Here is a 13,816-nt window from a genome sequence, read left to right as displayed (position 1 = left end):
GCAAAGGACTGTGCTAAGCCTCTGCCAGGCCCTGCTGAAAATGTGAGGGTACCAGTTATGATCCCTATACAGATTCTAAATATGTATTCCTTGTGTTTCATGCTTATGCTACAATTTTGAAAGAAAAGGGACTACTACCTAGCAAATACTCCCCAGTAAAGAATAAGCCTGAAATTCTTCAGCTATTGGAAGCAATACACCTACCAAAGGCTGCAGCCATAATCCATTGTAGGGGACATCAAAGGGACTTAACACCTATAGCACAAGGAAACAGAAGGGTTGATAGAGAAGCCAAAGCTGCTTCCCTTAGGGGATCCCAGCACTGCTTCTTTTCTGTGATTCTCCAATGGATCCTGAATACACACTACAGGAAGAACAGTTAATAAAGGAGCAAGGGGGACAAAAACAAGAATCCTTGTGATATATGGGACCAAACTAAATCTCCCTCAAACAGCCCAATGGAGATGCTACTCTGGCCATGGTAATCAGGTTCTTCATTGGCTCTAATGTAGATTCATTGGTTAAACAGGTCTGTCAATCCTGCTCACTGTGTGGGTTTAACAATCCAGGAAACAAAATGCTTCCTCTAATAGAACCAGTCCAGAGGAGAGGAACATACCCAGGGAAAGACTGGCAATTAGACTTAATCCAAATGCCAGCTTGCAGAGGATAGAAGTTTTTGTTAGTGCTAATAGATACCTTTACTGGTGGGGTCAAAACTTACCCTACCAGAACAGAGAAGGCTAATGAGGTTATAAAGTTTCTCTTACAATAAATAGTTCCCCAGTTTGGGTAACCTCAGAGTCTGCAAAGTGATAATGGCCCATTATTTATCTCTCAAATAACTCAAGGGGTCGCTAAGTCCCTTGGAATTAAACTATTTATATTCAGCATGGAGGCCTCAATCCTCTGGGAAAGTAGAAAGGGCTAACCAAACTCTAAAACAAGCATTCAGTAAGCTATGTTAGGAGACATCAGAAATTTGGGTCAGCTTACTGACTATAGCCGTCTTAAGGATCTGCAATACCCCTACAGCAAAAATTAATCTAAACCCATATGAAATTTTATACAGAAGGCTATTCTTTTTTTTTTTTTTTTTTTTTTTTTTTTTTTTGAGTCAGAGTTTCGCTCTTGTTACCCAGGCTGGAGTGCAATGGTGCAATCTCGGCTCACCGCAACCTCCGCCTCCTGGGTTCAGGCAATTCTCCTGCCTCAGCCTCCTGAGTAGCTGGGATTACAGGCATGTGCCACCATGCCCAGCTAATTTTTTGTATTTTTAGTAGAGACGGGGTTTCACCATTTTGACCAGGATGGTCTTGATCTCTTGACCTCGTGATCCACCCACCTCGGCCTCCCAAAGTGCTGGGATTACAGGCGTGAGCCACCGCGCCCGGCCGGGGCTATTCTTAACTAACGATGTAATTATGGATCCAGAGACAGCTGGTTTAGTAAAATACCTAGTTAAAGGACAATTTCAGCAGGCTTTAACAAAAGTTTGGAACTCAAAGTCTCCCCATACCAGGAGCTAACCAGCAGCCCAAAATGAGGCCCGGAGATAAGGTACCTGTTAAAACTTGGAAGGAAGGATCACCTGCTCAACAACTACAGCTCAAGTGGAAGGGATCATTTTCAGTGGTGCTGGCCATGTCTTCCATGGTCAAAGTACTAGGATTAAATAATTGGATACATCTTTCAAAGATCAAGTCTGTGACACCTGAGGCCTTGAACTTGGAATGTGAAGTTTCCATCAGCCACTACACCTGTGAACCTGTGGAAGACCTGAAGTACCTGTTTAGAAGACAGCCAAAAGATAAGTAAATGTCTACCAACTTTCCTTGGGGCAATTGTTGCGTAATTACTGTAGGCTGGATAATAATGGCCGCATTTTTATATATTTTTGCAGTTTGTCTTTTTTCAAAGTTTTGAAATCTCTTCCTTTGTAGCAATTAAGCAGAATGTTTTAATTCCTCCCTGTAACAAACATTCCTCATAGCATAGGTATCCACCTCCTGAAGTTTCATTATATCTTTTAACCAAATTCATTTCCTCTCACTTAGAGACCATTGAGCTTCGTATGATCATGCTACAAGGTTGCCAGCCAGTTCCAAATGAAGACAGCACCCCCAGGCATCAATAAATTACCCTGCCTACACTAGTTAGAGCAGGGAAGAAGTTCCATGATCTCCAATAGGTAGGGGTTGTGCCCCAAGTCAGCATGAGCAGTTACAGAAGAAAGACAATCAGTCCCTCTGCTTGCCATAAAGATTTATGGGAATCACATTTCTCAGGGGGGAAATGAGGCAGGAAAATAGGATCTGGAAGCAGGAAACCTAAGGCCGATTCATGCTGGCTAGATATCAGAGGCTGCTCCCTTTACAACCTCTCCTTTTTCTGTGTGGCAGTTGCAACTCCACCTTTTTCTGCAAGGCAGTTGAAAACGTACCTTTGATTGGTTCCCTTCCACAAGCAATCAGACTGGTCATGGGCCTGCTTTTTGTTCTGATTGGTCTCCTTCTGCAACAAATCAGACGGGTTGCGGGCCAATGGGAATCTCTAGAAGATATTTAACCCCAGAAAATTCTGTAACAGATGCACTTGAGCCACTTGCTTGTACTTGCTTCCACCCTGTGGAGTGTACTTTTATTTAAAATCTGCTTTCACTGCCTTGCTTTGTGTATTTTGTCCCATTCTTTGTTCAAAACATCAAGAATCTGGACAACTACCCTCAACCAGTAATAAGTAGACTAAAACATAGGTAGTTTTCATGATAGACTTGGCAGTCTTGGCTTTGAGGTGGCAATTATATCCTTGAGTTCTGTAAATAAACGAGTAAAAGAAAAGCCAAGATAAAAACGAGCCTTGGAATATGTCCTTCTTTTGTGAATGGAGGTGAATGTAGTAGCAAAAGTGACCTGTGATGAGGAAAACCTGATAGTTCAATATCTCGGAAGCCAAGGGGAGTTACACTTTTAAGAAGAAAGGTTGTACAGATAACAGGAGGAGGTTAAAGACCTAGGTTATTGAAACTGTCCAAGAAGAACTTCCTTCATAAATTATTGAAGGGAGTACAACATACATACTGCATGTTTTCTTTCTCTTTAAGAATATCTAATACTGATAAACGTTTAGATTTTACTTTCAAGAAATAAACACCTTTAGTAATCAAGAAAGAGTATTCTGTAATTGGCCAAAGTAAAAGTTATTACATTTTCATAGACTATATCTGATTAGTCCCTATGTTTGTAATATTTTAGAGCAGCTTCTGAATGCCTCTGTATGGTACAATCAAACTGAATAGTTTATGTTATCACCTATAGAATAACAGAAGATTGTTTATTCTGCCCCTTTCATTATTTTAATTTTATATAAAATATATACTCCTAGAAGGACAAAGTATACTTTTATACAGTGATAGATAGATATAAACAACTGCAGAGGGAGGAAGAAAGAGGCAAAAATCACAGCAGAAGGAAGCCTGTGCAATGCGCAGGCATATCTTGAGGTGGCTTGCTGGATCCTAACATTTCTCCCTTTCTCAAACATTGGTCTCTTCTACAAGGTAGGGTCTCTGGTGGCTTTGTTGGTAATATATCACTCTTTTGACATACGTTTTTTGTCATAGTTGGATGTGCTTGAGCAGGACATTTGACCCAAATTGTGTTCAATAGATGCTCTTTCCTAGAAATTAAAATTTGGGGAAAGGAAGAGAGATACAGGTTGGAAGATACAGGAACTAAAGTCGAACTAAAGGAAAATCTGTGGTGAGAGGGTCCATGAAGTTCTACTGTTAAGATCCCTGAAGTTGATCTGGTTGTTTCCTCTTCTGGACTTTTCCTTGGACTCCATGAAATAATCTAATGTTCTTTCAATAGATTACCTTCTGCTTAAATCCAGCTGGAGTTGGTTCTTTTGCTTAAAACCAAAAGTACAACTAATGCAGCAAGTTGGAATTAGGTAACTGATAATAAATAGTGGATACTAAGAAAATACATGGCCGGGCATTGTGGCTCACGCCTGTAATCCAGCACTTTGGGAGGCTGAGGCAGGCAGATCATGAGGTCAAGAGATCAAAACCATCCTACCCAACATGGTGAAATCCCGTCCCTACTAAAAATAAAAAAAAATTAGCTGGGGGCAGTGGCATGTGCCTGTAGCCCCAGCTACTTGGGAGACTGAGGCCGGAGAATTGCTTGAACCCAAGAGGTGGAGGTTGCAGTGAGCTGAGATCATGCCACTGCACTCCAGCCCAGAGATAGAAAACAGAAAATACCTTCCTAGTTTTTGCAAATAGCTGTCAACAATTTATTATCTAAATTGTTAAATTTAAATAATACCATACTTAAAAATTGTTAAATTTAAAAAATACCATACTCTAAGTATGGTATTTCATAACCTGTTGACTGTTTATAACATAAATCTTCCATAATTTATTACTAAAATAACAAAGTAACTTCATTAATTATTTTGCTTTAATTCCATAAATTCTCTAATTCATGTATGTTGTTTTTCATAGGCAGTGTTTCTTTAATCTTAATATTCAGGATCTGTACTCCACCTGCCCTCTATCATCTTACTGCCCTGACATTGTGGGTCCAGAGAAAGAACCACAAACAATCTATCTTTAATGTGAGATAACCAAAATAGCAACAGGGTAACATGATAGCTGTTTTTTTTCTCAATGAACTTGTGACCTATGCAACTTTTTAAACCCAAGGTAGGAGTTACATTTATAATGGCACAGAAATGATACTCTTCAATAGTGCCACCTTGATGAGTGATTTTCTACTCAACATACTACACAGAAAATTTCCGAAAACATGTGGAAATCCTACTAGAAATATATTAGAGAGCACCTTGTTTTTCAAAATCAGAGTCACAATCTTAGAATTGAAAGGAAGCATAATGACCATGAGGATAATTGTCCATTTTCTAGCTAAGAAAACGGAGGTAAACAGAGGCTAGATGATCCTGCTGAAGTCACAGAGCCAATTACTTCTTGATTCTCAAACCCCAAAATTTCTCATCACACACAAGAAAACACTCTTTCCTGAGCACTTCTACACTCTGCTGTGTCATTGTGTCTTTAAATTTTCTGATATGTCCAGCCTCTGGTATGTTCTCAATTAGCTTTTGGTACCTGGGAAGTCAAGGATTTTATGCTTGAGGAAGTTCTGCACTGGGTCTTTAAGGGTTGTTAAAAGTTGAGTAAGTAAAGAAAGCAGAGCACACCAGGAAAAGTGAGACTTGAGAGAGGACATAGGAGTGTGGGTGTTGCAGAACAGTTAGGAGACCAACCTGATTGGAATGAAGGAGTATGTTGGAGTATAGCTAGAAATAGAAAGATGAGCTTCTGCTTATTCCTCAAGTTTACCTCAAATAAAACATCACTAATAGCTTCCTGCTTTCCTCAGATGAATTAAGTAAGCCCTCCTCTATGATCTTATTGCTTTTGGTACATGAATGGAGACAAATCATCATGTTATATCATTTGTACTTATATATGTGTGCAGCCTAAGGACCAGGAGTATGTATTAGGCATCTATGCGTTGACAGTAATAAGGTGTAGTCTTCACAATTACTATTTTTTTTTATACTTGGCCAACTTATTCACATTTTTTACAAGATCCCTATAGACATTTGCATTTTCAGGCCCTAAATTAGAGAACAAATCCAAATTATTTGGGTACACCTGCAAGCCCCTTCAGGAACTGACTTTCACAGGCTTATTTCCTCTAGAATAATAATTTAGTTGGTAAATAAACTAACCAGCTATTTATTGAGGACATACCATATGCAATTAACCTCAAATTAATTATTTCCCATTCTGAGCTCTCTAATTTTTTCTGTTTCTAGCTTTTGTTGTTGCTTTTGTGTGCAATTCTTGCTGTTCTCCCATCCCATTAATGAGGCTCAGCCCTAGGTCATATCCTCTCTGAAAGCTTGTCCCAGTCTCCCTCTATCATGTCCTCACAGTGTTACTACTGGAAGGCCTTGACTATAAGTCATCCAGATTCTTGACATTTTGAACAAAGAATTGGACAGAATGCACAAAGCAATGAAAGAATGAAGTAACAAAAGCACAGATTTGTTGAAATGAAAGCACACACCACAGAGTGGAAGCAGGCTTGAGCAAGTCACTCAAGAGCCCTAGTTAGAGTATTTTCTGAGGTTTAAATACCCTCTAGATGTTTCCTATTGGTTATTTGGTTACGCCCTATGTAAATGAAGATTTGGCCCATGACCAGTCTTATTGGTCATGGAAGAGGACCAATCAGAAGTACATTCCGTTTTCCATCTGTGCACAGTGGAAGTGAGGGCATGTTGCAAAGGGAGTAGCCTCTGATCCTTTTGTTAATTGGGCATGGAGAGGTCAGGTTTTCCTTTTGATTCAGTTCTAGGAAGTCAGCATGAATTGGCCTTAGGTTGCTGCCTCCAGACCCTATTCTCCTGCCTAAATAGTTTCTTCTGCAAGCCTCTGCCATGGCCTTACTCCCATCAGTATGGTTATCTCTGTATGTCTGCCTCCGTGACCACAACAAGAAGGCCTAAGGCTAAGAGAGTGTCTTTTTCTTCCTCCACTGGCAGAAAGAAACATGGGCACTTAGTGGTACTAAATTGAATGATTAAATGAATAAAAATGAGTAAATAAAGTGTTCTTATTGGATCAGTATGGTGGTTTAATATAAATAAAACTATACACACATATTCTCAGTGAAATTATGTTTTGTAGAAACAATAGATAGAAGCTCACTTCATAAAACAAAAGCAAAACGCTCTGGTTAAAGAGAAAGAATATCTTTAATGATTTGAGGCATTTGTAATCCAGTGTACTATATAGATAATTTCAAAGGTCTACTTCAGATCTAACTCTTGAGTTTATGTCTATCAATGGAAATCTGAAGTCAATAACAAAACAAATATTATAGCCTAGTTATCATTACTAAGTTCCATAAAAGGAACTAGGAAGAGCCAAAATAACGTTTTTTAAAAGTTAAACTTCTGAAATTAAATAGACCAATGAATCAGACATTATTGTATATTTAAGTTTTTGCTCTAAGTAAGTTTGAGATAACTCATAGCATATGTGTAGAGAATGATATATATTCTGAGTTTCCAGTGCTAAGGGCTTTAACACCCCAGATTATAAGAGACTTTTCCAAAAAATAAGAAGTTTCCAGGAAGAAAACAGCCTTGAAAAGGCAGCAAGTCTCTAACTCATTAACACCAGGATTCCCGCTTATCTTCTAGAGGAGCTTGATACCTCTTCAGGGAGGACTTAAACATCTGGCTTACCCACAAGTCTTTTGTTTGTGTTACTTTTGATGTTTTTCATGTGAAATATAAAGCAATAATAGTTCTTACTCATGAGGTTATTTTGAAAAATGAAAACAATCATGCTTGTTAAGTACTTAGCAAATTGACTCACCAAAAAAAAAAAAAAAAAGCACACACACACGCACACACAATAACTATTTTTGTTACCTTCTGAGTCAACTAGGCAGCTCAGCTACTTTAAATGATGTAAACAATATTTATATTAGTAATACTCTATATAGATACTTGTTAAATGAACAAATAGCAGTTAAGAGCAGAGAATTGTGCTGTTGGCCTTGTTCATTAATTAATTTGGACCCATATTTCTGTTTTTTCTACTGACTTTTACTTACTTGTTTTTTTCCAGTTTTATTTAGATTCAACGGACAAATAAAATTGTATGAATTTAAGCTGTACAACATGATTATTCAATATTTGTATAAGTTGTGAAATGAGTGCCATAACAAATTAGTTAACACATTGCATCGATTTATTTAATCCTCACAACCCAATGAGATAGTACTATTAATATAATTGTATTTCAAAGATTTGAGTTGCTAAGAGGTTGATTAGCTTGTCCTTTTTATGTGGGAAAGTTATTCTGAGAAGTTATCTTGCTTGGCATAGTTGGGTCTGAAAACCAGTTCTGTTTGTCTCCAAAACCCATGCTCAGATTCCCACTCCACCATATATTCTCTATCACTCTTGGAAGTGGAGGCTGGACCTTTAAAAAGCCATACTTGGCAAGATACTGGTTGAAAACTAAGTCCCTGAACTTAGTTCCAGGAACTCCTGGGTTCCCTATACCATTCAATGCACACAATATCTAGCCCAAATGATTTCATTTCTTTTTTCTTTCACTTAGACCATTATCTAGTTCTAGCATAAGTTATGCACCCTAGCTTTGGCCCCTAAAAGTATTTCATCTTGGTAAACTGATGTTATCCTGTGCCTTTTCTGTCCCCTAGCTTTCTGTTGTTTTTTTGACTTCCTTTCTGGTATTAGTTCTGACGTCTGACTCCTTTCATTTTTCCATGTTGAGCAACTGGATCAACTGGACAGATTGGAAAGGTGTTGACCAGGTAAATCATGTTCGTGGAGAGACCAGGAATGTAGTTGGGTAGAAGAGTGTCCCAGGCAGAAATGTGCAAAGGATATTACATAGAAGTTGCTTAATGAGAGACAATATTGTTTGAATTGAAATAAAGACTTGCAGGCATGAAATTGGAAATTTTACATGGTTATAATAATGGCCTTAGTTTTGTGAGGAGCCAGATCTTAATACTCATTCAACAAATATTTCTCGAGTGTCTACCATATGTGCCAGTTATTGTTCTAAGATTGCAGGAATTTACTAGTAACAGATATGCAGGTTCACTGTTCTCATGAGGTCCATATTCTGGTGGACTCTGGTAAAGGCTTATTCAGGGACAGTCATAAACATAATAACTAAGTTTTAAGAATTTAGCTAGATTCATATTCTTTGCAGAAAATAAAATAGAGAAATACGATAAGAGTTGCGGCGGTGGAGGGGTGGAAGTGAAGCAATTATAGATTGGGGTATCAAATCATGTTTTTCTGAGAATGTGTCATGACAGCTGAAATCTTAGTGTCTATGAGAAAACAACCTTGCGAACATTTGGTGGCTAAGCTTCCAGGAAAACTTCCTCACAAGAAAAAGGGAAACTTATTAACAAAAGTGCTCTCTTTTCCTTCTTGTAAGATCTCCAATTCCAGGAAGTAAATGCTAGATGTTTCTCTAATCTCACATGTGATCCGCATGTCCCTGAGACATTAGATTTCTAAGTGTAATACCCGATTCCTCTTCATTTCAAATCATTACTTCCTTGTTAAGGAATTCAGTCCCTTGTAGATTTTTCTTTTCCTGAGTATTCTTGGCATCCCCGAAAGGTGTATTCAATGCTTTAGGGAATCTGTCCTGGTTATTCTTCCCTGTCGCTGTTGTTGGATGAGCTGCTGTCACTGCCTTTGTTTCTGGCTGAGTCACTGCTTGTCTTGACAGCTCTGCACTAGCCTTTGCCCTAACAGATTAGTCATGTAGTGTCTATTGAGTTAAACTCTGACACTGTGGATGTAAGCTGGAGCTCTGTCGGTAATGCTGTCTACCTCCAGTAAGCTGTAAATACGAAGTCAACTGAAATGGAGAAGTTTCTTTAATTTTTACATGAATCCTAAAGTGTTACAGAGTTTGGTGAGCCAGTTCTATCAGTTCTGTTTGTAATCCTCTTTTCCTCAGGGAACACCATATCAGGTGGGTGGCTGAGTTGGCAGAAGCTTCTCCAACAACTGTCTAGTGGACCTGATTGTTAGCCAACTCTCTGAATCCTTTTTTGTGTCTAGGGAATTCTTGCCCTATGTATTTTGGTAAGCGGTCAGAGCCCACTTCCCACTTTAAAATTGTAAATTGAAACATACTTGCTTTCTCAGTCTCCTTTGAAGTTAATGTTTAGATACATGCCCTAAGCATTGCTAATCAAATGAACCTGCTTGGTGTCTGAAGTGTAGGGTCTAATGTTCAGTGGTAACAGCATCCTCACAAGACTAGTTTTGTGGTTTGGTTTGAAGCTTTGTTCCTGGCTACATTGCCCTCAAGCTTTCTAGAATTTCTATGAGCTAGTCAAAAGCTAGAATTTCTATGAGCTAGTCTTTCTTAAATTGGACAGAGCCACTTTTGGCTGCTTGTCACATAAGCATGTGAAGAAGAGGGTCAAGAATAAGGCTAAGAGAGGGAATGTACTTATTTCTTGTGCTTGGGGAAAAGTATTTTCTTATTCTCTTCAATTGCCTATGAACAAAAAAGCACAGAGTTCTGATTGCCTTTGGCAGTCATCTTGTAATTGCAAGGGAATCACTTCCCAATGAAGCCAATATGAGGACAGCAGGGTGAAGAATGATAAAGCATTTAGATCATATCATTGAGCCTTTTATTTTACTGTACCTAGAGTTTACTCTGCTTTCGAATTTGAAATTACATGAGATAATATGCTTTCTATTAATAAGCATGCTTAAGTTGGGATTTTCTGCTGTAACTATCTATTACACGATAGATACAATAGATACAAATAATAGCTAGCCTCTACTGAGAATTTAAAATTTTGCAGGAACATTGTATTTATTCAACAAATATTAATTAGGCATCTACATACATTTACTCATTTAACTGTTATAATAATTCTAATGTTATAAGAGTATAGTATAGTCATGGGTCTCATAACAATGTTTTGATCATGATGAGCTGCATATCTGATGGTGGTCCTATAACTTCATATTGCAGGTGAAAAATTCCTATCACTTAGAGATGTTGTAGCCATTGTAACGGGTCATGGCACAACACATTACCGTTTCTATATTTAGAGATGTTCATATATACAAACACCATTATGCTCCAGTTACCTATAGTATTTAGTACAGTGACATGCTGTGAAGGTTCGTGTTCTAGGAGCAATAGTCTATACCATCTAGCCCAGATGCATAGTAAGCCTAGGTGTGTCAGAAGCTCATGTAACAACTCCCTAATGGACGTTATTGGTAGCCAACTCTCTGAATCTTTGCTGTGCCTAGGGAATTTCTGCCCTATGTATCTCAGTGAGAGGTCAGAGCCCACTTCCAAATATAAAATTGTCAATTGTAATATACTTGCTTCTCAGCTTCCCTATTATTTAGGTTCGTGTAAGTACACTCTATGTTTGCACAATGACAAAAATCACCTAATGATGCATTTATCAGAATGTATGCCTGCTAAGACATAATTATATCATGTATGCAGCTGGATGTACATATTTATACATAGATATGTGCATAAATATGGATATTTATATGCATAGATATAGACATAAACATGTATATGGATATATATAGGTATAGGTATGGCTGTGGCTGTAAGTATAGATAAAGATATAAACATAGAAATAAAGATTATGCAACTAGGCAACAAATGAGATTTCTGTGTTGTCCTGAAATAGCTAAAATCCAAAGCTGAGGATACAACTTGTTAAGTGTCCCCATGTCCTAAGAGTATAGTGCACAAGTAGTTCTAGCTACCAATATTTTCCAAAATTCTTGTTGAGGAGTGCCAGTTCAGAGAACTGGCCCAATCACCAGTATCACCCAGGTACTGTTAGAGGAGGTCTTAAGATAGGATGGTGTGCCCTTTTGGAGAATGCAGTATTTATGAAGTGTGGCTATTTTTTTTCTTTCCCCCCTCTTTTTTTTTTGAGACAGAGCCTTGCTCTGTCACCAGGCTGGAGTGCAGTGGTGAGGTCTCGGCTCACTGCAACCTCCACATCCTGGGTTCAAGTGATGCTCCTGCTTCAATCTCCTGAGTAGCTAGGACTACAGGTACGCGCCACCATGCCCAGTTAATTTTTGTGTTTTTAGAAGAGACGGGGTTTCACCATCTTGGCCAGGCTGGTTTCGAACTCCTGACCTTGTGTTCCACCTACCTTGACCTCCCAAAGTGCTGGAATTACAGGCATGAGCCACCGCTCCCTGCAAAGTATGACTCTTTCTTTCCCATCACAACAGCTAACAGTTTAAACAACATTTAGTTTTTCATTCTCATAATCAGGATAGCCTTCTACTCAATAGAGCATATTGCCTTGTACCCTGCCTCTCTCACTCAGCCCATTTCATCTTTTAATACCACATCCTGAATTAGATAGTATGCTTTGGGGGTATAAATAGTAGAAACTATGACTTAAATTTGCGGAAACATTAGTAAGAAAATTTTTGGCTTAATTCTCTGAAAAATCCAGAAATAGGACAGATTTCAGGTTTGGACAACTACAAGACTTCCTGTCCTCCTTTCTGTGGTGTTAGGTTAATTAGCCTCATGGATATAGAATGGCTGCTAGTAACAATCAAGTATAAGTTTTCCTGGTTAGTCCAGTGAGAGAAAGAACTTTTGTCTAAACATTCTAACCAAGAATCCTGAGATTCATATTGACTAAACTGTTTAAGTCACATGCCCCAAAATATACCAGTGACTTTGGCCAGGGGAATAAATCATGTTTGCTGTCTTAGGTCAACCAAGGTCTACCCTTGAGGTTGGAGAATCTGAATCAGCCTTACATAAAAATAATGTAAGTTACATGGGCAGGAAGATGGATATCTAAATTAAAACCTGAAAGCTCTTAGGAAAGGAGAATAGAATATGAATGCTGAAAAACAGTCAATAATGTTCCCTTTAAAGAGAGTTAATGACCTAATGAGAGGCAATCAATAGTGAGGACCTATGCAAACCCTAGATAAGAGGCAGAAAAATTTGGATGGTATCCCAAATAATAGGTAATAGATGTACAGCTTTTAAAGAAAGGTTGGGATCGCTTTGAAGAATTCTTTCTCCATAAGGATCTTCTTACCTTTTCACTGGCATCTGTATTCATTTGTGGAAAGTCAGTTTAGGTGGTATCTAGAACAGGTGGAGGAAGGATATCTCCTTATAGTGATCCATTGGTAGAGGCACCGACTTTATTGTAGTTGCTTAGTAACGAGGAGCATTTGCCCACTGACAAGAGTTCAGCTGGAGAAATGGTAATGTTGGCCCCTGCCTCCAGTTTTCTCTTCCCTAGAAGAGACGAAACACGCTCTGTGGAACAGAAAAGGAAGGAGCACACCACCAAGGCTTATTTCCAAAAGCTGTTGAATGTTTCTGTCTGAATGTTCCCTCGGTACTTTAATCATTTCTTTAGTGCCCCCTCTTCTCTGCCTAGCTATTTCTTTTCTTCTCTACTTTGGTGATGATATTGCTAACTATCAGGCCACCCAAAGCTAAAAACTTGGGAATTGGCCTAGATTTCCCTACCTGTATTACTTCCCTTTGTCAGAAGCAATCCCTGTCAATTGATTTCTAAATATCAGGTAAAATTATTTTCTCTACACCACAAATGTGTACCTTAGTTATTTACATATATTGCCTTGGACTCATACAGTTAGCTACAGATTAGTTTCCTTGACACTGGAAATCCTTTCTTGACTTTGCTACTAAAGTGAGCATTCTGGAACACAAAACCTACCTGCATTATAATTCATGTCTCAAAATTCTTTATTATTTCAGTCACTTAAAATGAGTCTCTACCAATGGACATAAAAGCCCTTTATTCTGGCAGCTGGCACCCAAGGACCTTTATAATGTGGCTCCTGCCTACTAACTCGGGCCACATCACTCTTTGTTTTCTTTTGCTCTCCTCTTAATCCAGGTCCTGGGTCAATCACTTTTCATAAATGTAAAATGCCTCCTTTCCTTGGTCTGTGCTGTTTCTTCCCTCTTCTCTGAAGACCTCCATTTATAAAGCTCACATTTTAAATCCTCTCTCTCTCTCTCTCTCTGTGTGTGTGTGTGTGTGTGTGTGTGTTTTCCAAGCTTACTTGGCATTTCTTTTTTTTTTCCCATTTATTTATTTTATTGCATTTTAGGTTTTGGGGTACATGTGAAGAACATGCAGAATTGTTGCATAGGTACACATGTGGCAGTGTGATTTGC

Source organism: Cebus imitator, unplaced genomic scaffold (assembly GCF_001604975.1).
Source record: "Cebus imitator isolate Cc_AM_T3 unplaced genomic scaffold, Cebus_imitator-1.0 Scaffold22, whole genome shotgun sequence".
Classification (NCBI taxonomy): Eukaryota; Metazoa; Chordata; class Mammalia; order Primates; family Cebidae; genus Cebus; species Cebus imitator.
The sequence above is the reverse complement of the archived record's forward strand: the minus strand, read 5'-3'. Positions refer to the sequence as shown.